General features: G+C 33.5%; 1 long non-coding RNA gene and 1 pseudogene across 3 annotated transcripts; both read right to left on the bottom strand.

Moving 5' to 3' along the window:
• Positions 1 to 1,358: 1,358 nt before the first annotated feature.
• LOC112283514 (uncharacterized) lies at positions 1,359 to 4,759 on the bottom strand. Of its 3 annotated transcripts, none has more exons than XR_016503251.1 (6): positions 4,625 to 4,759; positions 4,150 to 4,293; positions 2,923 to 3,951; positions 2,455 to 2,645; positions 2,138 to 2,207; positions 1,359 to 1,686 (listed from the first exon to the last, which is right to left on the bottom strand). It is a non-coding gene; the product is annotated as an uncharacterized LOC112283514 (long non-coding RNA). The 3 variants fall into 3 exon arrangements; XR_016503252.1 differs by lacking the exon at positions 1,359 to 1,686 and adding an exon at positions 1,755 to 1,885; XR_012217771.2 differs by lacking the exon at positions 1,359 to 1,686 and having other exon boundaries at positions 1,935 to 2,207.
• A 1,044-nt stretch (positions 4,760 to 5,803) lies between these two features.
• Positions 5,804 to 7,402, bottom strand: LOC149989125 (uncharacterized; annotated as a pseudogene).
• Between the last annotated feature and the right edge of the window lie 19,578 nt (positions 7,403 to 26,980).

Genomic DNA, 26,980 nt, shown 5'->3' on the forward strand with positions numbered 1-26,980 from the left:
CTAACCACATATTCATATTTTGACAAAACAACTTCATTAAATTAATTTACACATATTTGAATGTGTAGATCTTGAAATCAAACAAACCAATGCAAGGTTCATATCACACCAAATCTCGAATATAAAACTTATCAATGTATCACCAATATGAACATCCTTTGATTTACTCCTTTCATGATCTTCTTTCTTAAATGCTCCAAAATGAGGTGTTTTGGCTACATCAATTCCGACCAAGTATTTTTTCTTCAATGTTGTGAGTCTCTTACAAATGTCCCCAAAACTTGGTCTTCTAGAAGGATTCAAAGTCCAACATTCTTCAATCAATTTACTCAAATCATCACAATTTGAAGGCAACTTTGGTCTTTCACCTTTCTCAATCTTTTTCAATAATTCTTTTATAGTGTTGATACCATCAAATGGATCTTCACCTGAAAGAATCTTAGAATATGTCATTGCAAAAGAATACACATCTGCTTCAAAAGCACACATCTTTGTTGATTCCATTGTACTTTTCAATATCTCTAGAGCTGTGTATCTTAAAGTCCCATATATGTATTTATTTTCTTTAACTTTTTGATTCCTACCCACATTGATCTTTGAACAACCAAAATCAATCAACTTCACAATAGCATAATGTAAACCATTACCAGATTTACCACCATCTATAACATTAAGTAGTACATTCTCCAGCTTTAAATCTTGATGTGTAATTTGCATGTCATGTAAATAACACATTCCACTTACAATTTGATAAATAACATCAATATGAAAGTAGTATGGCATTGCTCTTTTTGCCTCCAATATGTTGCTCAAACTTGTTTGCATCAATTCCATCACCAAATATACGTTTTCTCTTGAATTATTTATCTTTGAAGTCTCTTCATTCTCATTTGTATCACTTTTAGCAGCATAATAATATTTGATCAAGTTTGGATGGCTTGTGATAGCTAAGATACTCATTTCTTTCATGAACATATTATTCAAACTAGCATCCATTATTTTTGTTGCAGTTGCAAGTCCAAACGACTTTGATTCATAAACTTCTCCAAATAAACCTTTATTTATGTTTCTCCCAAGCTCTAAACTTTTGATATTACTTGATACTTCCAAAAAATCCATCTCTCCACCATCTACACGCCACAAGTTCCTCAATCTTGTTGATAGATACTTTACTAATTCACAATCTTTAAATTGAACATCTTTACTTCTATGGTCCAATCATTTGAAAAGTTCTTCACCATCATATTTAACTTCTTCACGAGTTGAAACATCAAACAATACAAGTATAATATCTTTTTTGGACACTTCTTTGATAATAGATTAATTCCCACATCATAACAAGTCTTCAAGTCCCATAATAACTCTCTAAACATTTCTTTGTTTTCCATTTGAAAGATACTTGCTTCACACCATTGTTCTTGTGCACAAGCTTTTATCAACTTGTATATCCTTAATGTCATATACTGAAATTTCTAAAATAGAATTTTATATTCACTCCTTCCATTGCAACAAGCTCTCAAGTCTTCAAATACTTTGATAACACTGCCAAGTGGTTGGCAAATATTTGCATATTGTTTTTTATTTAATACAACTTTTGTCTTCAATAACACCTCCATTTCTTGATTGTAATTATAGCATTCAATAAGCACATCTCCAATATCAACTTCTCTTGCTTTGAGTACAACTCTAATATCCTCCACAAATTTGTTACAAAAATCCATAGTAAGTGCAAATCCCAATGTACAACAACCAAATAAAAACCTCCACATGATTGAGACAAGCTCCATGAACATCTTTACAAGATAGGCCATTGCAAATATTTGGGAAATATGTATAATTTACTTGTATAATAATATGTATAATTTACCAATCACATGAATAAAACCTTAGTGCACAATTTACAACATTTCAATAAATTATAATCACCAAAAAAATATGTGTAAAGTTTGTATGTATTTAAACTATTACACATGCTTCATACTAATAAACTTTATATAGACTAAATAAATCTCTAATTACATTTGTGATTCTTTTTCATAACTTTATTTATTAAGTAATCAATCAATGAAAAGTCCACCCTATGTAACAAATGGCTCAATAGACATTCCTAAACAAATAAGTTTGAAGATGTTCTCACCATACTCCAACTTGAAGATCTCTTCCGTCCTTTAAAGCACTCCTATCTCACAATCCGATGGCACAGAAGCCTAGCCAAGATACAATTGTAATATGTTGTTCAACGCATCTTCTTGCCAATATTTACAATATTCAATCTTCTTAAAAAACCCAAAACCTCTCAATAGTTCACTGGCTTGCATTGGATACACCAAACATGAGCTTATGATCAACCCTATTGTGTGGCTTCCGATCATCACCTCGAGCACCATACTCGAAACACACAGAAAATCATCATAACAATCTAGGAACCAAAAACAAATCCACATCACTACCTACCATCCACGGCTCCTCGCTCTCACGTTGTTTGCATGCGGCACAAAGATGTCACAGCGTCATGTATTTTAGCGCAGATTTGAGCAATTTGAAGCGAGAAGACAGGACACTACAGCGAGGGTTTTACTGCAAGAGGGCGAAAGGAAGTATACAAAGGGACGCAAGGGGCGAAGCTGTAAGGATTGCTTGAAACCCTGAACAGAATGAACACAACACTGATGGGTTGTATCATCCAAGGGACAAGAATGAGCCTACTAACAAACAACGGTGTACCAAAGACAAACATCCAAATTAAGTATAAATGAAGATAATTTACAATAGTTCACTCAAATGTGAATATCAAATCACGACTAGATTCTTGACTGAATTAGTTTTAAAAATAAACCAGATTCTGTGACATATAGTAACTGGTAAAACCAATCGGGATAACGGAATTTATGTAAACAAAGGAAAAGTAACGCGCTTTCTCACCTTAGACTGCGACACCAACTGCTGGAACAATCCTTCGCTTGTTGCTGAAGTTTAACAACACCAGTATTTGTAGCAATCCAATATTTCACAGTTCATCATTGCTTCTCTCATAAGTTGGTTGGATAATCTAAGGTGCGAAGGGCCAGTTTACCACTTCAATTGTTGTCAAAAAGTTTCATTCTAACTCCAATTTGACTGATTCTAGGGTCGTCCCAAAGCGAAGATGGAGAGGCTCCAACACGACGATTTCCACCTCAAAATTCAAAATTCAACAATGAATGCAAGAGACTAGTTCAAGTAAGTCCGAGGTGACCCAATATCGAACCTACTAACAAACACTGGTGTACCTCACTGTATTCAGCACTACACACACACATGCACACAGGGCTTACAATATCTACTCAACATTGGTATCAGAAGTAAGATAAAAAAAAAAAAAAAAACAACAAAGGATTCGCCCGACTTCGGTGACCAACTGCATGAAATAGAAGATGGTGAGATAGAAGCGGAAAAAAATACGAGAAGAAAGTATAAAATAGAAAAAACTAGTATCCAGGATCGCCTTTCCTCGTTCTTCTGTCTATCACATACTCGCCCAGGACGACGTTATCTGATAAGTGTCGTTCCAAACTGGACTTGTTGTCCATGGTGAAAGACGTGGTCTTTCAGAAAGTGTTACAAGTGAATGGAAGCTTCTACTCGTTGGTTGGTTTGGACAACCGCAGTTATGCTTCAGGTGTTCCTCTTCAAAGGTGAAAGTGCTGTTTTTTGCTACTTATCTCGGATATTTGTGACACTTTGCTCTTACGAAAGAGATTCCTACAGTCGATCCCGTGTCATCCTTCTTGCTGTAATTGATCGGTGACACTGGAGAAATTTCTTATCTCAAGGCAGCTGATGCGTTGACTCTGACAACAAGCCCGGTGAAGCTCGTCGGGAGGTTACCAAATCTGAGTACGATGTTCTTTTGACAGTTCAATCAACAGCATTGTAAGCGTAATGTAATCTCCGACTAAAGTTCAATATTACCTGTAGTGGAAGAGTCCCACGTCAGAACTTCTGTTGAGAACACTGAGTCATTCAAAATATATGACACAAACAGATTGAGCACATTTAGTCTTTTAAGACATATGACACAGAGAGATTGCAACTGTGAGTCAAAGAAAGCTCAATCCTCAAAATGGACTAAAAATCTTTGTAGATGAACAAGTTTGAAGATGATCTCACCATATTCCAGGTTATAGAAGTCTTCCGTCCTATACATCATTCGGATCCGCTCCTGCCTCGCAATTCGATTGCGTACAAGTCTAGCCAGGATACGATTGTGATATGCTGTTCAATGCCCCGTCATCTTTTTGCCAATCCTCATCCCTGAAGTCGGAATCACAAAATTAACAAGCAGACAAACAAATATTGAGTACACATCATGCAAGAATGCAAGACAGCCCAAGTCAATAGCAAAAGATTCAGACTTCCGCTAGATTAACATCATAACTTACAGTATCCACAATATTCAATCTTCTTAAAAAACCCAAAACTTCTTGATTGTTCACGCGCTTGCATAGGGTACACCAAACATGAGCTTACGATCAATCCTATTGTCTGGCTTCCGGGCATCACCTCGAGCACCACACTCGAAACAATGAAAGCCATCATAACAATCTCGGAACCAAAAAAAAGAGAAAACCACAGGATTACCTACCATCCACGGCTCCTCGCTCTCACGTTGTTTACGTGCGGTAAAGAGGTGTCACTTTGTTTGCATGCGTCATGTATGTTAGTGCAGATTCAAGCAATTCGATGGGAGAGCACACGCCAGGGTTTCGCAGCGAGAGGGCAAAGGGAAGTGATTAAAGGGTTGACAGGGGTCGAGGATCTGTGGTGCGCTTGAAACCCTGCACGGCTCGGATGAAAAGAACATTGATGGATTGTATCATCCAAGGGACGATAATGAGCCTACTAACAAATAATGGTGTACCCAACTGCATTGAGCACAACACGCACACAGGGCTTACAACATCTACTCAACATCGGTATCAGAAGTAAGATAAAAAAAAAAAAAAAAAAAAAAACAACAAAGGATTTGATTGGCTTGGGTGACCAACAGCAAGTGATAGAACAGAAAGAAAGAAAAACAAACAAACAAAGTAGTATCCTTGATCGCCTTATTCCAAACGATTCGAGTGATTTGATATAGTATGGTTGGATGTTGAGTTGGAACCCTGTTTTCATTGCTGAGGCTTAACTATTTGCAAAGTATAAATGTGTCGTTTTGCCATCATTATCCTCTATTAGAAATATGAATGTATATGTTTCTACTTTGAAATTGTATCGACAATACTTAGGATGTCATGTTAAACTACAACAAGTTGAAAAACCAGAATGAATAGGGACAAGCGTTCTGGTGTTTCAAAGTTTGTCTAGTGAATCACTTTATGCAAGTACAAAATATAATCTCAATACGATCAGATTTTCATTTCTTTTATCATTTCTCTTTGAATAATAACCACTTTTTGTTTATAGGTCGAACAAGAAAAAGATGGGTCATTATTTGCACCTTCCAAAATACACAATTGGAAGACTTGCCACATTAGAATAGGCTAGTATGTTCATCAATGAGAGTACTTATGTGATTGAATCAAGTGTTTAATGTTCCGCTCATCTAACAAGGAAATTTTTCACTATGTGGAATCTTTGTTAAATATGTTTATACAAGCTATGTCAAAATTGAAGAATATATTCTTTTTGTAAAAAAATGTCATACTTAAATCTCATAAAATCTACTATCTTTCTTATATTAATGAAGTATTTCTTATAAGGATGAAGCCTTCTTTTAACCTAAGTGTAGCAATTCCTATTATTAATAGGAATGGAAAATCAGTCATTGCTCTATGCAAAGTTCTATTAAGATAATAGCATGTCTTCTTTGAATGTGATCGGTAATTTTTTACTTCTCAACCACAACATTTTTAAGTGAATTACAGCTGGCAGATACTATGGCCACATTAACTGAGGTTATACATGGATAGTACATCATATGATTTGATTCTATAGTTTGGCAATTTTATATCAATTGGCCTAAGCCTACATTGTTTATTTTTTAGTAGTGTGAAAGAATGACCTCCTTAAGAAGAGGGCAACCCATTTCCAAAGCCGCAAGGCCTATATCTCCCACATTCTACACCAAAGGAGGCACCATTTCAAGAGTTGCAATGCATTTCAAGAAATCATGGAGATGATAACAACATCAAATATTGTTCTATTGTGACAATAAAGTTGATGAAAATTCAAGAAGTATTATCATGCCATGATATATTTAAGTCTATTAGTAAATATATCTGACAAACATTGACATCTAGGTGCATGAAAAGAACGTATCCTTGAGCAATGTTGGTTAATCATACATCATCCACTCGATGGCATCCTTTCACATTAAACAGCCACAGTTAGTAACACCTTTGACCTATTGCAATTAAGACATTGTTCCCTATTTTTCTAAGTTAGCATCCAATGGCACAAACAAGATAAGTAAACTAATTGAATATGAACTCTTTTGTGATGGGATGAAGCTTCACAAACAAACACATTCACCAAGTCAAATAAAATCACAAATGTCTACAACAAATTAAAAGATATCTATTACAAAAATAAAGATTAAAATTTATCACCTTCTCTCAATGGGTTCTAAATTCTCCTATAGCTTGATCGCCAATATGGATATTATAAATGGGCAAAGAAGTCATACAAGTGCAATGTATAAAATAATATCACACAAATTCAAAACTTGTAATTTCTAAGTGTTGGAAGTAAGAATGACAATATCCACCTTGTAATAGTGTCAAATGTATAACCATCGTAGTAGATGATAACCAAAAGCAATACTGCAAATTGAAAAATCACCAATCAATGAACAATCAACCAAATGTAGGGCTTGGAGCTGATTGCAGCCTTTTCCAACTTCCATAAGTTTTTCATTGTCTATTCTTTGATAATACTTTAGCACAAGCTCTTGAAGTTCTTTGCAAAAAAGTACATCAAGTTGGAAAAGAAAATCCCTCAGAAAGAAAATAACAAATCAAAGTGTCTATTTAAGTACAAAACGCGACCGACAAGTAAAAAAGACCCTTCATCAACTGCAAAACATCTTCTAGGAGTATCAAAGTTTAATAATCATTACTTCACTTCAAATTGATATAAGCCTAAACCTCAACATATGACATGAAGAACTGTAAAATATTGATGTTTCATTATGCTATAAAAGAAGTTTTTTCTATCGACAAAAATGGCTTACAACTTGAAGCCTTTTAGTTCGAATGTTATGACAACGATTTATTTCCAATGCTTCAAGTTGGAAATACCACCCGGCAATGGCAACTAGGCTGCAGTCATCCACGTAGTATGAGTCACTCAATGTGACTTTTCTTAATTTTTTGCATCCTCTCTTTATAGCCACTAGACTTCTGTAGATAGAAAATGTGTGAGTTAATAAATGATATTATGACTGCATAAATAGACCACTTTGTACTTCTTTTTTTAAATTTAGGTTTTTATACAGAGATGGTATGTTCACAAAAAAAAATATGCATAGTAGGCATTTTTGTAATAGTTTGTAATTTTTTTAAATTGAGAGATTTAATATCATGGATAAACAAACTTTTGTTCATAATGATATTGTCCACAGAGAAACAAGTCTTGGAAGAAAGCATCAATACATGATTCACCAAAATAAAATTATATAAACTATAAAAAAAAAATGGTTGATGTAATTTGTTAATTATATAATAAATTATATAAATAAGAAACTTGCTAGTCTATAAATTTTTGAAAGCTGTATAAAGGTAAAGTTTACAATAAAGAATAATTATGGCCAACAACTTGCAAAGCTTTGTTACACATATTCACACATTGTAGTCAAAGCATTTACTGTTGTGCACAACCCCAACCAATCACCAATACACCATTCTTCTCAATACACTCGGAGTCCAAAGTAAACTTCCTGAAGATGTTACAATTGGTATCCACAGCCTGCAACTGAAGGCAAATTATGAAGAGGTGGTCAACTGTCAAAACCAAACAATGTACTTGAGGAATATTTGTATCATCAACATGTAATCCAAGACTTAATACATCTGGACTTATATAGACTCTATAGTTTTAAGGCTATGCCAGACAACTTATCAATTGTAGTTAATTAGATTGAGAAAGCATGATATATATAAAAAATGATTTATGTGAAGAATTAAATGACCTTCAATGCCATATTTGTTATACGAGCAAATGTCAGAATTATGAGCAACTAAAGTAATTTTTCACATCCTTCAGCAATTCTTTTTCTAAATATTACTCCACTTCTCATTGTCACCTCTTCAATTAGTTAGCTTGGAGATGGTTGAAGCTCAAATGATCTCAATGTGGCACCTACATTGCAAGAAAAGTGGAGAAGGTCGTACTAGAAGCTCAAAAGTTAGTAAGCATGAGAACTATAGGATATTTTGCAAAGAGCTGGGGTGTTGCAAAAACCTTTGTTTTGAAGTGTTTTGCTCTATGAGCTCCTATTCTATACAATTATAAAAAGAAATTATTAATAATAGAAATTTATTTATATTATGTATACAGAACGACATGGTGTTGTTTATAACTAAGCTTGTTGTAGGTACTGTAGTTCTACAAATGAGCTCAAATATGGGGTGTCAAATTCAATTATTTTTTCTTGATCTTATAACAAACTATTTAAGCTGAACACAATTGTTGTTGGCAAGGTTTTTCAAAATACTTTCATGGATCTTCTATGATATGGAATCTTTTTCTTTAGAGTGGTAGCCATTGTATGTCATCAGCTTATGAGTTAAGAAATCAGATAGGCTTACTTTGTTAACATAGTTAGGTCTTGCAACAATGCATGCCAAGCTTTAGAGGATGAGTAGAGCATATGAAGAGTGACAGATGGAGATGATGCAATCTAAGACATCATTGTAATCTTATACTTCTTCAACACTGCATTGCATTTCCTATTGCTAGTCAAAGTTGAGTTCTAAACTCTGGATAAATATTCTCACATAAAATATTTAATATTATTTGTATAGAATCTAGATCTCAAGAAAGTTTGTCTATAAAAACAATCACTTCAGGGATTGGTATGTTTTTGGATTTGATTCTTGATAATAGACCAAATCTTCTGAAATGTACTACTTTTTTTAGGCATTTGTGGCATTGTGCTCTTACAAGAAGATTTCTTACAGTGGTTCTTATATCATCTTTGTTATTATGATTGATCAATGATATTAGAAAAATTTCTTATCTTGAGGCAACTAGTGGATTGAATCTAAATAATAAGCCTAGTGACATTAATAGGAGGTTTTCAAATTTGATAATAATGTTCTTTTGACAATTCAATTAAGAGCATTGCAAGTGAAGTTGAATGAGGTTTGAGGACTTGAACTCATGCAAGCCATATAAGATCCTTGATAAGTAGATTAGAATTGTAGTATACTCAAAATTTATCTCAAATGATTCTAGTAATTTATTAAAGTATTATTGGATAGGATTGGATGTGATATGTCTTTTTGAAATATGTGATTATATGCGCTATGATTTTGAGCGTGTGCAAATCATTGATTTCTTGCAGCAAAGATGTGAAGTATTGAATTGGTCTAATAACAGTGATCAACTTGACTCAACCGTAACTTTTTTGAAATTATAAACGACATGCGGTAATAAAGTGAAAAGACTATCTTAAAATGCCAAAAATCAACAACTTAGCAATTCAGTAAAGAGGGCAATAGAATGGATCAATGTGAGCAAACCAACAAGGATGACGAGGAAAGATCAAGTAAAAATAAGTGAATAAGATCAAACTAAAATTATACAAGTGAGGCACTAAGGCAAATTAAAATCAAAGGTGAAATGTAATCAAAAGGCAAACAGCAAGTAAACTAGAAAACTAAACAAGGATTTTTTCTTGTGCTTATTAAACAACAAGTTGTGTTACAATCGATTTGAGTTAGAAGCATATTGGAGGCATTACATACTTTACAAGTTTTGATTGAAAATGTGAAAGTAGTGACAATAAGAGCTACAAATAGAATACAATGATGAAGAATCTGACAACAAGGAATTTGAGTGATACTATAGAAGACATCCAAAAGTGTGATTAAAGAATGGTGGAATTTGTAAGAGAACTATGATTAAAAAAGAAGAAGTAAAAAATATGATGTGTAGGATTTTAATTGTTTGCAAAAGAACTAGACTGAAGAGATTATCAATAAGAACAACATTTCATCAATATAAAAGTTTGATAAGTAGACAAGTACAATATAGTGTATATTATAATTGTAGTGTATTAATTTTGAAACAAAAATTACAATTGATACATACTAACAACCTAGTGAGAAAAGGATAATAATATTAGTTGATAAATCAAAAGACTTGCCAAATAGATTTGAACAAAAGAGATGTTTATTGTATATTTATGTGCAAAACTGAGTAGTGTGCTACATAAAAGCTTGATAGGTGGATAAGAATAAATATACATGATTTAAAGATGTATAAGATGCAACAATATAGATATTTTGAGGTAAAATTAAGAAGCCTAAAACTAATTTAAAATATATTAGAATGTATAGGATAATGATTTTTTTTTCAAATGTATTAGATTTCTTTGAATTTTGTTATAAGATCCTCCTTTGAATAAACAAGTGTTTTATTATTGGAAACAATTTATATTTTTTGTTTTGTTGATTTTACTTATTTATTTTTTATTTTTTTATTTTGAAAAATTATAAGTTGTAGCAAATAGTTTTGTATTAGTCAAAGAGGACAAATATAAAACCATCATACAATCATTAGTATTTGTCAAATATTTTTTTTAAACTATCATGTTTATTTAAGTTTCTACTTTTTCTATTATATCATTATAATCTATTATTAGACTCAAGAAGTGAATCAAAATTGTAATTTTTTTATATATGTAATTTTTATCAAAAAAATAAAATTTCTATATTAAATCCAAACAAATATTTTTCTTAAACTTAATATTATATTATGAAAGTAAAATAAGTAAATATATAAATAAATAAACAATATTTAAGTTATATATTTTTCTTCAAACACTTGTCTAAAACTCTTAAAATTTTTATTTCTATTTCTATTGTATTTTTGATACCATTCAAGACTATATCATCCTTATGAATAAATATTTTTATGAATTGGTTATACTTAGAATTTAAATCTTAGTAGATATATATATATATATATATATATATATATATATATATTAGTCAAGATATATTAGTAGATACTTTAATTTTTTTTATTTGCACTTATCCTTATTCTTAATCTAATTCTAAGTTTAAGATAATATATGAATAAAAAATTTAAAATTATAATCTTGTCAAAATTTATTATATTTTTATGAGATCTATTTTTATGATATATTTTTAAATAATTTAATTCTTTATTACAAGGCTTGGAATTATTAAAAATAATTATTTAAGAAAATAAATAAATAAATACATAAAATAATTTAAAATTATAAGTTTAAATATTTATTAATTAAATTTTATTTATATTTATATTTTATAATTATTTTAACCAATTAATTAAGGATTCTATATTCAATTATATTTTTCTAAATTAGAATCTACTTGATTTTAATAAATATTATTGTCTTTGTACCCCTTAGTAACTTTTTCAAGTATAATAAGAAGAAATTGATTAAGGCTATTATTTGTAAATTTGGAAAAAGAAGATAAAATGTTGTGCCAAAGATGATGAATCATATTAATTATTATATAAGATTAGTTATTGTTATTATTAATTTTCGAATCTTATACTTTACTTCTAATTCTTTAAATATCATAATTATTTTTTATATTATAATTACTCTTAGTATAATAATTATACAAAATAAGATAAGATTCATATAGATTTAAAATGATAAAATAACTAGAGATTTATAAAAATCCCATAATTATAATAATATATCAAATAGTAAATCAAGCTTAATTTTTAACTTTTGAATAAATATTTCAGCTACTTCTTTGACAATTTGAAGGAAATAACTCTCATTAAAGAATTATATTATTATAATTCCAATCAAATAGCAAGTAATAATATGCTAATTAAAATATGCATAGAGATTAAAGGTATTGAATTGAAAACAATAATCTAAAACCAAGATAACTATAATATTATAGATAAATAATATAATTAATGAGATTTTTTATAGTAATAGTTAAAAAATAACATAAAATATTATATTTAAAATAATATATCATTTTAATTTAATGACTTCACTTTCTTCTAACCTTACAAAAATAAATTATTGATGCATGTTGTTACAAATTTTTTAGATTTAAGTACATTATAAATCTTTAAATCTTTATTTGATTTATAATTTTTTTATATATTTCTTGCTTATAAAGTAGCTATGATACCTTTCTATTCTTTAGATACATATTTAGATTAAATTTGTAAAGAATTACAAAACATGCAATCTTTAATATAATATCATATCTAATGCTTTAATTATTATATTTGTTTCAATTACAACATATAAATTTGGAATAATTCTAAATTTTTTATATATATTATAATTCAAATAGATTTATTTGATTACTTATTAGATATCTTCTCTATACATCTATGGTTTAAGTAATTTTTAAAATTGTCTTTCATTTATTATTCAATTTTAGTTTTAAATCAATGATGGATTGTTTTATATTCAAGCTTTATATATCTTTGAGACCTTTTCAAATCATAGTAAAGAAACTTATTTTTTTATATAGCAACATCCATTTATGATGTCAAAGAAACCAACTATTTATTATAAATCTAGATATCTAGTTGATTACTATGTGTACTCTTAGACATTGACATTGACTAATAACAATCTTTTGAGAGATTAGTTGAAGCTAATAGTTGAGTCATGTGAAGTAGTTGTCACACTAATAAGAGATTATTATTGTTGACAACTACTTCTAATTGCCATAGAATTTAATTCTAGTTGTCATAGAATTTAATTGTGTATAATTTTAAATGTTAAAAGCTTCATATAATATGAGCATTACTATGAAAGAGAAATCATATTAATCAATGAATATGACTAGGAGTCTTTTCCATAGATTTGTAAGCATGTTATGACAATGAAGAGATTAGATGGTATTGAAGGATTTAATTGAGAATTTGGATTCCTTAAACGATTTCACAACAAAATCAAATGCCCATCATTCACAACATTTTAGAATTTTGATTGATTATTTTTGGAAGTTATGTAATATTGTGAGATCTTTTGATAAAAGAAATTTTAAGATATTCAAATACGTGGAGTTGTGGGATGTAGAATAATTCAAAGATTTGAATTTATGTTACATTATCAACCATTATTCATAAACAAATTTAAACTTCAAGGATAAAAAGTTGATAAAAGAATCCAACTTTTAGAAAGACAACATCATTGAAGAGAAGTGCAGATTGCAATAGTTTGAAGACATAGTAGAGTATTAGTGTATTGATGTAATGGTACATTATATCATGATAGATGAGTTGTAAGGTAGGAAATAACTTCTAAAAAACATATTGCTGAAATAATCCAAAAATATGGAGTTTGTAGAAACAAAGTTTTGCTAGAATAGAATTATCTCTAACAAGAGATTGAATTGATGCATTAGAATGTAGATTGTATTGTTTTTGTATTACTTTGTATTGAAATTCATACATCAATTAATATTTTATTATTATTTTTTGAACATATGTAACAAACTTATTAGATATGGCAAATTGAGGAAAAAAGAAAGATCAAGACAAGAAAGAAAGAAAACATGAAAGCAAATAGACAAATTAGTTTTGTCGCAGAATTGTTTCAAGATTTCTTTGGTTTTGAGCAGTACTATTCAAAGCTATCTATGATAATATTGCAAAGAATGTGGCTAGTATCTCTTCAAGGAGGAGCCACATGGAATTTTCTTACTCTCCACTTTTTCTTTTTCTTTTCCTTGCCACTTTGTTTTGAATGTTGAAAGTTTCATAATTTGTTTTTGGAAGTTAAGCTCTATTTTTTATTCCACCTACTTATGTGATTGTGCTATGGTACTATCAATACCATATTCATATACTAGTTTTTGATTCTTATGTCCAATTTCTTCTTGCTCACTTTGATTGATCCGCATGTTGGCTTCCAAGTTGACTAATGTCTAGGAATGATATGTAGAATGGAGCTTCTCTAAAAATCCAATATATTTGGTAGATTGATTTTCGCTTAGACTCTTTGATTTTATGAAAGGTGTGATGTGATAAGAAAGTAATGCATTTCAATGGCGTGGCAAATTCAAGTAGATTTTTTTTTGTTTGTCTTCTTTTCTTTTTGTGCTTGTTGTTTTTTGTGGCATTTAGATAATTCTCATATAAGAAAATAGTTTGACTAATATTTTATTAGTCAATAAATGCATTCAAGTTCTTTACAATATATAAAATATATTCCTAAAAGAACAAAATCAATAAGAGAGAGTATGAAGATTTGATAAGATTTGGTAAAGAATTCAAGTATAATGATTCACCTATCAAATTATGCAGTTAAAACAATGAGCTCATTAATTTGAAGAACCTCTTGAATTTTTAATTGGATGTTTAAAAATTCTTTAATATTTATAAAAGAGAAGAAACTTGTCAACTTTAATGTCTTGAAACTTCTTCTATAAGAACCTCACATATGGCTTTGATTTTCCATGAATAAGAATGATGTTGATTGCCATTATTATATATCTTTTTTAATTTTTTGATTTACATAAAGCTCAAATGTTATTACAAATTAGTTATATTACTTATTTTTTTGATTTTCTAAAGGACAACATGAAGGCGCCATTGTATTTAAGCATTTGATTCATCACTAGTGATCACTTGTTTGAAGAAGTGCAATAATATCCTATGTAATACAAAACTTTAAAAGCATGAACTTAGAAATGTCAAATATTCAACAACTACAATTTAGCAAAAATATCTTTTATTAAGCTTATTTTATTGATGACTCATCCTAAAAATGAGACTAAATTCTCTCTAAGATCTAAAACCCTTCCAATCTATAATAATATGAATTCCATCACAATGTAGGACAGAGCAGTTAAAAAAAAACTGAACGAAACTGAATAGAATGAAACAATGAAAGCCAAAACAAAGAAAAAGATAATAGAACAAAATTAAAAAAAAAATAAATGCAAACCAAATGTTATTGAGAGAAAGAGATCAAAGCCATATCTGATCAAGTATCCAAATGATCTTATCCAATCTTATTTATATTATTTTCAACTATCTTAGAATTTTTTTAGAATATTTTTAATAGTAAGCTCTACCAAGATAACTGCTCCTTTTAGAAGGTCTAGGCATGGATTCTATTTACATTACCACCATAAGTCCTTCTAAAATATTCTATAGTAGATCCTACATAGGCCACCAATCTAGCCCCAATTCTAAAAAAATTCTAAAAATGACTCCAACTACCTATCTCTATACATCAATAATATGAATATCTTATCCCTTCCTCATTATAATTAATTTTCTTCCACTTATATAGAATATCATAGTTTTTCTTCTAATAATATCTCCAAATTATTTCTTAATAATGGAGGAAGTTCTATGCACGTTTCTATATTCCATCATGGATGGGATAATCTTTCTACAAGACTTTATATTGAAGTTGCAGACATCTATTGCCATGGTAAAGGTAGCAATGTTTCAAAATGTTATCCAATTCATACTCTTATTAATCATCAATTACAACTGGTGGTGGTAGTGGTGGTTGGTGTTGGTCTAAGAAGCACTTTAGTTCAATATGAAACTTCTTGAGCTGCAAAATATAAAAAACCAAATAGATCCAAATATGTGGGAGAAGCTTGAGGCAGTATACAACATCAAAAATCACTACAAAAATATAGAAAAGTGCAAGCCATTGAGGTGCCAAGTCACGGACTTGAGTTGATGTAGCAAGTGGAAGGTTGGCATTAGAAAGTAATACCTGGTCATCCTTTTGAAAGATCTTGTATTATGGGTGGTTATCCACATATTCCTTTTATTGATTCTATGCGGTAAGGAGGCAATGTCGTGCCTCTTTTAAAGCCATTATAAATTATTGTATAAACCCATCTATTGTCAAATTATTAGTATTAATGGAATGATAGAAAGTTGTTGGTATAATCAAATATAGACCAATATTAAAGAAGAATGGTAAATAATTAGTACTTGCTTAAATATTATCATTGTAAATAAATCCTAAAGGCATCAAATATTCATCCTAGTTATTATGGTGAATCGCCACAAATGTCCATAGTATATCTTCCAAAGTCCAATTTGCATACTTTGTTTGTCCATTTATTTGAAGATAAAAGGTTGTGGACATGGCAAGTTATGTGCCTAGTAGGTTGAACAAAGCTTACAAATTCTACTCAATATTGGTATTAGGAGTAAGATAAAAAAACAACAAAAGATTCGATTGGCTTGGGTGACCAACTGCAAGTGATAGAAATTGGTCATAGAAGAAGCCAAAAATAACATAAATAGAAATAAAGATAAAAAAACTAACAAACAAACAAAATAGTATCTTGGATAGCCTTATCTCAAATGATTTGAGAAACTTAATATAATATCATTGAATATTGACTTAAAACACTATTTTCATTGTCGAGGCTTAACTATTTGTAGAGTATAAATGCATTGTTTTGCCATTGTAGAATATATAAATAAATTTTGTGATAAGTTACTGGTTGGTTATTGACAACCTTGACAATTAGACTTATGGTTAGGTAGTTTAGTTAGTAACAGTAGGTTGTTAGTGGAACAAATGGTTAAGAATTCAAAGGGTCATAATCTTTGGAATATGCTGGCCGACGGTCCATCTTTTTGGTAGGATAAAGAGGTTGAAGAAAGAGAGATCAGGATCAAACTGTGAGAGTCGTAAGCCGGGGTAAGCTTGGTACTACCTCAGTTTACTAAAGAGACTTTTGAAGAATTGAAGATTGGTTCTCATGGTTCTTTATTGCTGGAAGAAATTACTTGCTTCAAAAAGATGTTGGCTAAACAAGGTAGATCATTTGCCTTCGAATCTCATGAAATTGGGTGTGTGGATCCAAATATTATAACACCTATGGTTATCTTCACTGTACCACATGTACCTTGGAATCTAAGACCGATTCCAGTACCGAGGGCACATTTACCTAAATTGGTTGAACTATTAAAAGAAAAGATAAAGATGAAAATATTGGAACCTTCATTTGTGCCGTATTCTAGACAATAGTTTACGGTACCTAAGAAGAATGGGTCACTACGGTTTATTCAAGATATGCAACTGGTGAATGGAGTAACTGTCAGAAATGCAGGAATTAGGCCTATTGTGGATGAATTTGCTGAGGCGTTTGCTGGAAGGGCGATCTATTCAATGGGTGACTTGTATTCAGGTTATGATCAATTTCAGCTTACCGAAGGAAGTAGAGATATGACAACAATGAGGACACCACTTGGATTGGTTAGAATGTGCACTCTTCCTCAAGGCGCGACCAACTCAGTTGCGCATATGATGAATGGAATGAATAAGGTATTGAGAGATTTTATTCCAGAAAAGACTATGCCTTTTCTGGATGATGTTCCTATAAAAGGGTGCAGAGAAGGAGACAAGGATGAAACTTTAGATACGAGGGGGTGTCGCAGATATGTTGTTGATCATATACAAGATTGTGAAAAGATTTTAACTCGGCTTGGAGAAGTTCATCTTACATTATCGGGTATGAAGTCCGTATTTGGAGTGCGAGAGGTTGTAATTGTTGGACATTTATGTGGATCTTACGGAAGAAAACCAGATCCGACTAAAGTTGATGTAATTGGAAGGATGAAAGAGGATTGTGATTCTTTAACAGAGGTTCGCAGGTTTTTGGGTGCATGTGTATTTTATCGAATCTGGATCCCTCATTTTGCTCACATAGCGGATCCATTATATGAACTGTTACGCAAGGATTACCGATTTAAATGGGAAGAAAGGCATATTCAGGCAATGCAAAGATTGAAGAAATTATTGATGTCACCTCCAATATTGAGGAAGGTTGATTATAAGTGCAATAGACCACTGATTCTTACTATGGACGCTAGTCCAATTGCCATTGGATGGGCTGTGGGTCAAGATGATTCAAATGGGAGTAGATTTGTAGTTCGATTTGGGGCTAAAGTTTTAAGTATTCATCAGCGTGCATATTCGCAAGTCAAAAGAGAACTTTGGGGAGTTGTTTCGGCTATGAAAGCTGAAAAGTACTATTTGATTAGGGCAGTAGTAGTAATTGAAACAGATTGCTTGCCATTGCTTGGAATGATTATTAAGTGTTCAACGCCAGATATTGCAATGTTGAGATGGATTGCTTATATTAAGTCACTAAATCTAGAATTTAAGCATATTACTGGGAAGGACAATTTAGTAACAGACATGCTATCTCGAGCAAGATACGAGAGGGAGGATGAAATGGTTGAAGACATTGATGACGTTGGATTGAAATTCTATTCAATATCAAATCTCAACAAAGAAGACAAGCTATTTCTTGAAGAATCTTATGAAGGAGAATTATTGGATATTGGTCATTATTTGAATACCTTGACTAAGCAGGGAAATTGGTCTACAAAAAAATTCAAACAAATAAGAAAAAAAACATATGGATTTTTACTTCGAGATGGATTCTTATGGAAGAGACCGAAGAAAGGAATTGGGATGCCACAACGAGTGATAGGCAAGAAGGATGAAAAACTAAAATTATTAAAGGAGTTCCATGATAGTTTATGGGCAGGGCATAGAAGAATCTGAGCTACTTTTGCTAAACTCAAGGAACGATATTGGTGGAAAAATATGTATCGAGATGTGCTCTCATTTGTAGAGTCATATGAAATCTGTCAATCGTATTCTAATATCCGACATTGAGATGGTCTTCATCCTACGTATCCTTTGGCTATTCATTTTAAATGGATTGTTGATTTGGTTATTATGTCGGTTGGGTTATGGCAGATGAGATATTTGGTTTTAGCTCGTGAAGATTTATCAAATCAAGTAGAAGGAAGAGCATTGAGGACAAAATCTACAGAGGGGATTTGTAGGTTTTTGCTCGAAGATGTCATTTGCCATTACGGATGCGTAGGAAAAATCACTGCAGATCGTGGAAAATTAAATGCACAAGAAGCTCGTAAGTTCTTTGAAAGATGTGGAGTTAAACTATCACTGACTACTGCTTATAATCCAGAAGGGAATACAAAAAGCAAACGCGGTCACCCACCGATTGTAAAAGCCTTAGTTAAAGCTTGTAATGGGAAAGTTAAAGAGTGGCCACGACTTTTGTCATTTGTATTATGGGCTGATCGAACAACACATAGTTCGGTGACAAGATATATGCCAATAGAACTTATGACAAGTCGAAAACCAATTATGCCGATTGAAGAAAAGGTACTTACTTGGAGTATGCTACTATGGGAAGATGGATTGACAAGAGAAGAACTTCTGGCTATTAGGATTCGACAATTGGAGCAGAGAATGGAAGATGTGCAGATAGCATTGGAAAGGTTAAAAAGAGCTAGGTTACAAAACAAGGCGCGATTCGATAAGCAACATCGATTGAGACCAAAGCAATCGAGGAAGGTGACTGGGTACTTGTTTATGACAATAGTCTGGATAATCAACATAGTACTTTGCAAAAATTTTCAAAACGTTGGTTTGGACCATATGTGGTAACAACAGTTCATGATAATGCGACTTACTCATTACGGGAGTTAGATGGTACAAAATTGAAAATACCAATTGCAGGAAAGCGAATAAAAATATTTAAACGAACCCACATAGAGATGAATATGGAAGACCTTAATAAAGGTATAGAGATTCAACAGCAAGAAGATGAAAGTGATTTGGATAATGAAGGTGACGAAGACGAACAAGACAAAGACGTAGAGGATATATTCTGAATCAAACAGCAATTGGGTAAATTAGTGCATACCGGAGGATGCACAGGTTCAGAGGGGGTGGATGTCGTGTTGTAACACGAGTATACCGTGAAAATATAAAGAAAGGGGACTTTTATTAATGTTCAGTTACCTCGAATATTGGGAGCAATGACCAACTCCAGTGCAAATACTAAGTGGCCAGGTTCAGTCACCCCGTTACAGTCAGGCGAGGCATACTGAAATGCTTCGTTCGATTCCAATAACAGGAGTGAGCAGGAAGAGAAAGGACCAATTCACGTGATGGGTGAGCCTTGTTCGAAGAACCAATTGGATCCAATTTTGAGAATCCAATCGGGGTCTTAATACTGGACTCTTATCCAATATGAGACCTGAATTGGTTGGGCAATCCAATACAGTCTAATTATGGGAAAATCCAGGTCTTACTACGGGCCTTAGCCAATCTGATGCTGTCATATTACGTACTTTCCTGCTCGAGAATGCGCCGGGCGTCTGGCTGTAGAAGGTAGTATGGAGATTCATTGATAGTCAAGCAGTCTATCAGTTTTTGACTGCTGGAATATAAACGACTGCAACAATGTACCGTAAATCTATACGGATGCTCTTCAACTGCTTGTCGAAGTTTTTTTTTTTTTTCCCAGCCGATAGGTCTCTAGACGTTACAGAGAACCCCGAACAATCCAAACTGTTAATCTTCAATACCCCTTTGTACTTACGATCTTGTATCCACTGACTGTCCTGTTAGATTAACCCAATAAATTTCATTCACTCCGCATACTCAATCCTATAGACACCCCTTTAATCCTTCAATCACAGACGTAACTCGATTTTACAAAACAGTCAAGAGTATTCGAACCCACTTCATTTAAAAATCTCGATTCACCATTACAACACTGACTTCAGCAGCGATTGCCTCAGTCTTCCCAAAACTCTACGAAGAACAAAAATCCAAATTCTATGTCTTTCCTTCCCCGACCCGAAGCATGAAGCTCCTCCCTCTAATTCCCTTGATCTTCAAAAACCTCCAATGAAACCGAACTGGTAACCTTGTAAAAGCTTGAAAACTAGCTCCCCCCCCCGATTCCCCCCGAAAGGAAAAACCTTCTCCCTCAAAACTATCTCTTCCCCTAACCTTATCCTCTGAATTTCTTCAACCTTCCATCTTAGATCCGGAATTGGCTCCCGCCATCAGAGCTTAGATCCGAAATTGGCTCACGTCATCAAGGCCTTCTCCTCCGTTTTTACCTTTAAGAGATCCATTTACCATAAACAACGTTCCCTGAAACGGCACAGAGAACAAGACAGCTTGAAACAGAATCGAACCCCGTAATCGGGACCACATTGAGTCGCCCGACCAATTCAGGTCCTATATTGGGAAAGATGCCTGTAGTAACCTGGATGTTCCCGTAATTGGGTCAAATTGGTCGTCGCGTCAGATTGGCTAAGACCCGTAGTAAGACCTGGATTTCTCGTAATTAGATTGCATTGGGTTGACCGGCCAATTCAGGTCTCATATTGGAATAGAGGACCCGGATTGGATTATCGAAATTGGATCCAATTGGCTCCTCGAACCCGTCGTGTGAATTGGTCCTTCTCTTCCTGCTGACTCCCGTTATTGGAATCGAATGGAGCATTTCAGTATGCCCCGGCTGACTGTAACGGAGTGACTGAACCTGACCACTGAGTATTTGTACTGGAGTTGGTTGATGCTCCCAATATTCGAGGTAACTGAATATTAATAAAATTCCCCTTTCTTTTTATTTTCACTGTATACTCGTGTTACAACACGACATCCACCCCCTCTGAACCTGTGCATCCTCCAGTATGCACTAATTTATCCAATTGCTGTTTGATTCAGAATATATCCCCTACGTCTTTGTCCAGTTCGTCTTCGTCACCTTCATTATCCATATCACTTTCATCTTCTTGCTGCGGAATCTCTATATCTTCATTAAGGTCTTCCATATTCATCCCTGCGTGTCTTCGTTTAAATATTTTTACTCGCTTCCCTACAATTGGTATTTTCAATTTTGTACCATCTAACTCCCGTAATGAGTAAGTCGCATTATGATGAACAGTTGTTACAACATATGGTCCAAACCAACGTTTTAAAAATTTCCGCAAAGTACTATGTTGATTATCCAGACTATTGTCATAAACAAGTACCCAGTCACCTTCCTCGATTGCATTTGGTCTCAATCGATGTTGCTTATCGAATCGCACCTTGTTTTGTAACCTAGCTCTTTTTAACCTTTCCAATGCTATCTGGACATCTTCCGTTTTTTGCTCCAATTGTCGAATCCTAATAGCCAGAAGTTCTTCTCTTGTCAATCCATCTTCCCATGGTAGCATACTCCAAGTAAGTACCTTTTCTTCAATCGGCATAATTGGTTTTTGACCTGTCATAAGTTCTAGTGGCATATATCCAGTCATCGAACTATGTGTTGTTCGATCAGCCCATAATACAAATGACAAAAGTCGTGGCCACTCTTTAACCTTCCCATTACAAGCTTTAACCAATGCTTTCACAATCGGCGGGTGACCGCGTTCGCTTTTCGCATTCCCTTCCGGATTATAAGCTGTAGTCAGTGATAGTTTAACTCCACATCTTTCAAAGAACTTACGAGCTTCTTGTGCATTTAATTCTCTACGATTTGCAGTGATTTTTTCTACGCATTCGTAGCGGCAAATGACATCTTCAAGCAAAAACCTACAAATCCTTTCTGTAGATTTTGTCCTCAATGCTCTTCCTTCTACTTGATTTGATAAATCTTCACGAGCTAAAATCAAATATCTCATCTGCCATAACCCAGCTGGCATAATAATCAAATCAACAACCCATTTAAAATGAATAGCCAGAGGATACGTAGGATAAAGACCATCTCGATGTCGGATATTAGAATACGATTGACAGATTTCACATGACTCTACAAATGAGAGCACATCTCGATACATATTTTTCCACCAATATCGTTCCTTGAGTTTAGCAAAAGTAGCCCAGATTCCTCTATGCCCTGCCCATGAACTATGATGAAACTACTTTAATAATTTTAGTTTTTCTTCCTTTTTGCCTATCACTCGTTGTGGCATTCTAATTCCTTTCTTTGGTCTCTTCCATAAGAATCCATCTCGAAGTAAAAATCCACATGCTTTTTTTTCTTCTTTGTTTGAATTTTTCTGTAGACCAATTCCCCAACTTAGACAAGGTATTCAAATAATGACCAATATCCAATAATTCTCCTTCATAAGATTCTTCAAGAAATAGCTTGTCTTCTCTGTTGAGATTTGATATTGAATAGAATTTCAATCCGACATCATCAATGTCTTCAACCATTTTGTCCTCCTTCTCGTATCTTGCTCGAGATAGCATGTCTGCTACTAAATTGTCCTATCCAGTGATATGCTTAAATTCTGGATTTAGTGACTTAATATAAGCAATCCATCTCAACATTGCAATATCTGGCATTGAACAGTTAATAATCATTCCAAGCAATGGCAAGCAATCTGTTTCAATTACTACTACTGCCCCAATCAAATAGTCCTTTTCAGCTTTCATAGCCGAAATGACTCCCCAAAGTTCTCTTTTGACTTGCGAATATGCACGCTGACAAATACTTAAAACTTTAGTTCCAAATCGAACTGCAAATCTACTCCCATTCAAATCATCTTGACCCACAGCCCATGCAACGGCAATTGGACTACCTTCTACAGTAAGAATCACTGGTCTATTGCACTTATAATCAACCTTCCTCAATATTGGAGGTGACATCAATAATTTCTTCAATCTTTGCATTGCCTGAATATGCCTTTCTTTCCATTCAAATCGGTAACCCTTGCGTAACAGTTCATATAATGGATCCGCTATGTGAGCAAAATGAGGGATCCAGATTCGATAAAATACACATGCACCCAAAAACCTGCGAACCTCTGTTAAAGAATCACAATCCTCTTTCATCCTTCCAATTGCATCAACTTTAGTCGGATCTGGTTTTCTTCCGTAAGATCCGCATAAATGTCCAACAATTACAACCTCTCGCACTCCAAATACGGACTTCATACCCGATAATGTAAGATGAACTTCTCCAAGCCGAGTTAAAATCTTTTCACAATCTTGTATATGATCAACAACTTATTTGCGACATCCCCTCGTATCTAAAGTTTCATCCTTGTCTCCTTCTCTGCACCCTTTTATAGGAACATCATCCAGAAAAGGCATAGTCTTTTCTGGAATAAAATCTCTCAATACCTTATTCATTCCATTCATCATATGCGCAACTGAGTTGGTCGCGCCTTGAGGAAGAGTGGACATTCTAACCAATCCAAGTGGTGTCCTCATTGTTGTCATATCTCTACTTCCTTCGGTAAGCTGAAATTGATCATAACCTGAATACAAGTCACCCATTGAATAGATCGCCCTTCCAGCAAACGCCTCAGCAAATTCATCCACAATAGGTCCAATTCCTGCATTCTTGACAGTTACAGCATTCACCGGCTGCATTTCTTGAATAAACCGTAGTGACCCATTCTTCTTAGGTACCGTAAACCATCGACTAGAATACGGCGCAAATGAAGGTTCTAATATTTTCATCTTTATCTTTTCTTTCAATAGTTCCACCAATTTAGGTAAATGTGCCCTCGGTACTGGAATCGGTCTTAGATTCCAAGGTACATGCAGTAGAGTGAAGATAACCATAGGTGTTATAATATTTGGATCCACACACCTAATTTCATGAGATTCGAAGGCAAACGATCTACCTTGTTTAGCCAACATCTTTTTGAAGCAAGTAATTTCCTCCGGCAATAAAGAACCATCAGAACCAATCTTCAATTCTTCAAAAGTCTCTTCAGTAAACTGATGTCCAATACTCATTGGATCTCTTAAACTTGCTTCTTTTGATGCTTCTCCCATTTGTTCTTTAGAATCCTCTGGTAATGGGCCGGCAACAGGCTTTACCTTCTTATCTGCCGTTTTATATCTCGTCTCTACTGTGACTTCTGGTGCTTGAAAAGATTCAAGCATGGTATAAACCTCTCTCGAATGAATCTCAACAATCTTATCATTATCTCCTAACCCAATAGATGTAATCAATTCCAATGAATCTTCCAGTCCATTTTCTTCATAAACACCCAAAATCCTCTCATCATCTTGCAATGTACCTATCTTGCATAATTGTCCTTCAATATCATATAATCTTTTTCTTTCTTTTCTTTTAAAATCATCAACTTTCTTATACATAATATTTCCATTCTCCAATATACCAATAAAACTCGCATCAAAGGCACCTTCATCTCGCGAGAGTACCTCCTCTTTTGTACCTCTATAATCTCGCTTTACAGTGGTACCTCCCCAAAATCTTTAAATCCTTCAACAATCTTTGGCAATGGTTTCTCCCTCAACCTATCTCGATTTTGTTCATGGTTAGGAGATACTGTTAGAAACTGTATAGGTTTCCTCCCATCTTCGCTCCGTACCCTTGCATAAGCAGAACCATCGTCAAGTACTTTTGTTTCCATCCGTGTTGCCGTGATATAAGGTTGTCCTAAAATCAACGGATAAGACGTTGTATCTTGAACAAAGAAATGTTGCTCCGTCGCAACATCCCCAATCCGAATTTTGACATCTGGACAAGCTCCATGTAATTCGCCTCATGTGTTATTAGCTGTTCGTATTGCCCATCCATGTTCCATATCAATTGGCCATTTTTGCTTCTTATAAAGATCTTTAGACATGAGATTTATTTCAGAACCATGGTCCACCAAAGCAACTATTGGTTCTTCTATATCTCCTACCTTCACCAATACCTCAGTAGTTGCCCTTGCCCAATGCTTTCGAGTATAATGGCTCAAAGTTTCCATTTCCTTGTCACTAGAATCTTCGTAACGTACTCGCTGATTATATCCATTCTTTTCATTTGTTGGTTGCTTGTAACCAATATCAACCTCTTCTTCATCTCTACATATTCTTGCATCAATAGCATGACTCATTCCAGTTTCGCTCATTAATTGCCTCTTTCGCTTAATGCTGTCAATGATAACATCATGAAACTCCTTCTTTGCAATTCCCAAGACTTCTTTCAATGTGAATTCTACCTGAGCGTTTAATATACGTTCTTCCAACACCCCTTTCAAATTTGTTGCCGCTTCAATGTCAAAAAGTAGCTTATAAGTAATTGATTTGCCCTTATCTTTTGTCTCCATTGTTTTTTCTCCCAATGATGCTGAGGTATCCTTTACAGGCAATTTTTGTGAAGCTGCCTCCCGAGCCTTGTTTCCTCGAGTTTGTCTCTTAAAAGAATTTTCTTCTCTAGTATCATCAAAATTTCCTCGTCTTTTTTCTTCCATCAAAGCTTCATGTTGGCTCTTAGCAATATATGCATGAACTGAAAGAGACTCAATAGGATCCTCCCAACCTGTTCTTCCTCGTATTGTAGCTGCAGTTCTCAATAACGCTTCTCGAGGTAATTTCCCTTCTTGCATTGTAGAAACGGCAGAAGCCCAAAACTCACTAGTTTCCGTACTTCCACCAATTTCATCATCTACTCTAGCACCATAACTTGCACTTTCTCGTACTACTGTTTCATGCTCTTTTAAGTAATCTTGAACCAATGCTCTCATTTCTCCCTTGCCAAAATTGGTTTGAAGAAGATCCTCCCTATCTTTCAATGCTATCTTCCCATCTTTCCAGCAAATAATTCCCTGCCATATCATATTATTAAATTCATTGCAATCTTTTCTAGTGTGTGAAGCATCATCACACCAAATGCATCTTTGTACATATCCTTGTTTTGAAACATTCTTCGAATTGTTTATAGAAGTATTCTCTTCAAGTCTTGCCAATTTGATTTGAAGATCTCGCATTCCTCGTATAATTTCTTCCATACCCATATCTACTTTCTTTGACAAGGATGTCGAAGGTTGAACTGCAGGCATTGTCGGTGGTGTTGTACGTACTGGAGCTTTGGGTGCTTGTACTGTTTTTGGAATATTGCTCCTATCCTTCCTCCTTTCTTTTTTTGTAAGCAACCCCACCGCATCTTCAACATTCTTCTACTTCGTTGTCAATCCTTCATCTTCTTCTTTGTCTTCAAGAAGGGGT

The sequence above is a fragment of the Physcomitrium patens genome, chromosome 6, assembly GCF_059467195.1.
Source record: "Physcomitrium patens ecotype Gransden chromosome 6, ASM5946719v1, whole genome shotgun sequence".
NCBI lineage: Eukaryota > Viridiplantae > Streptophyta > Bryopsida > Funariales > Funariaceae > Physcomitrium > Physcomitrium patens.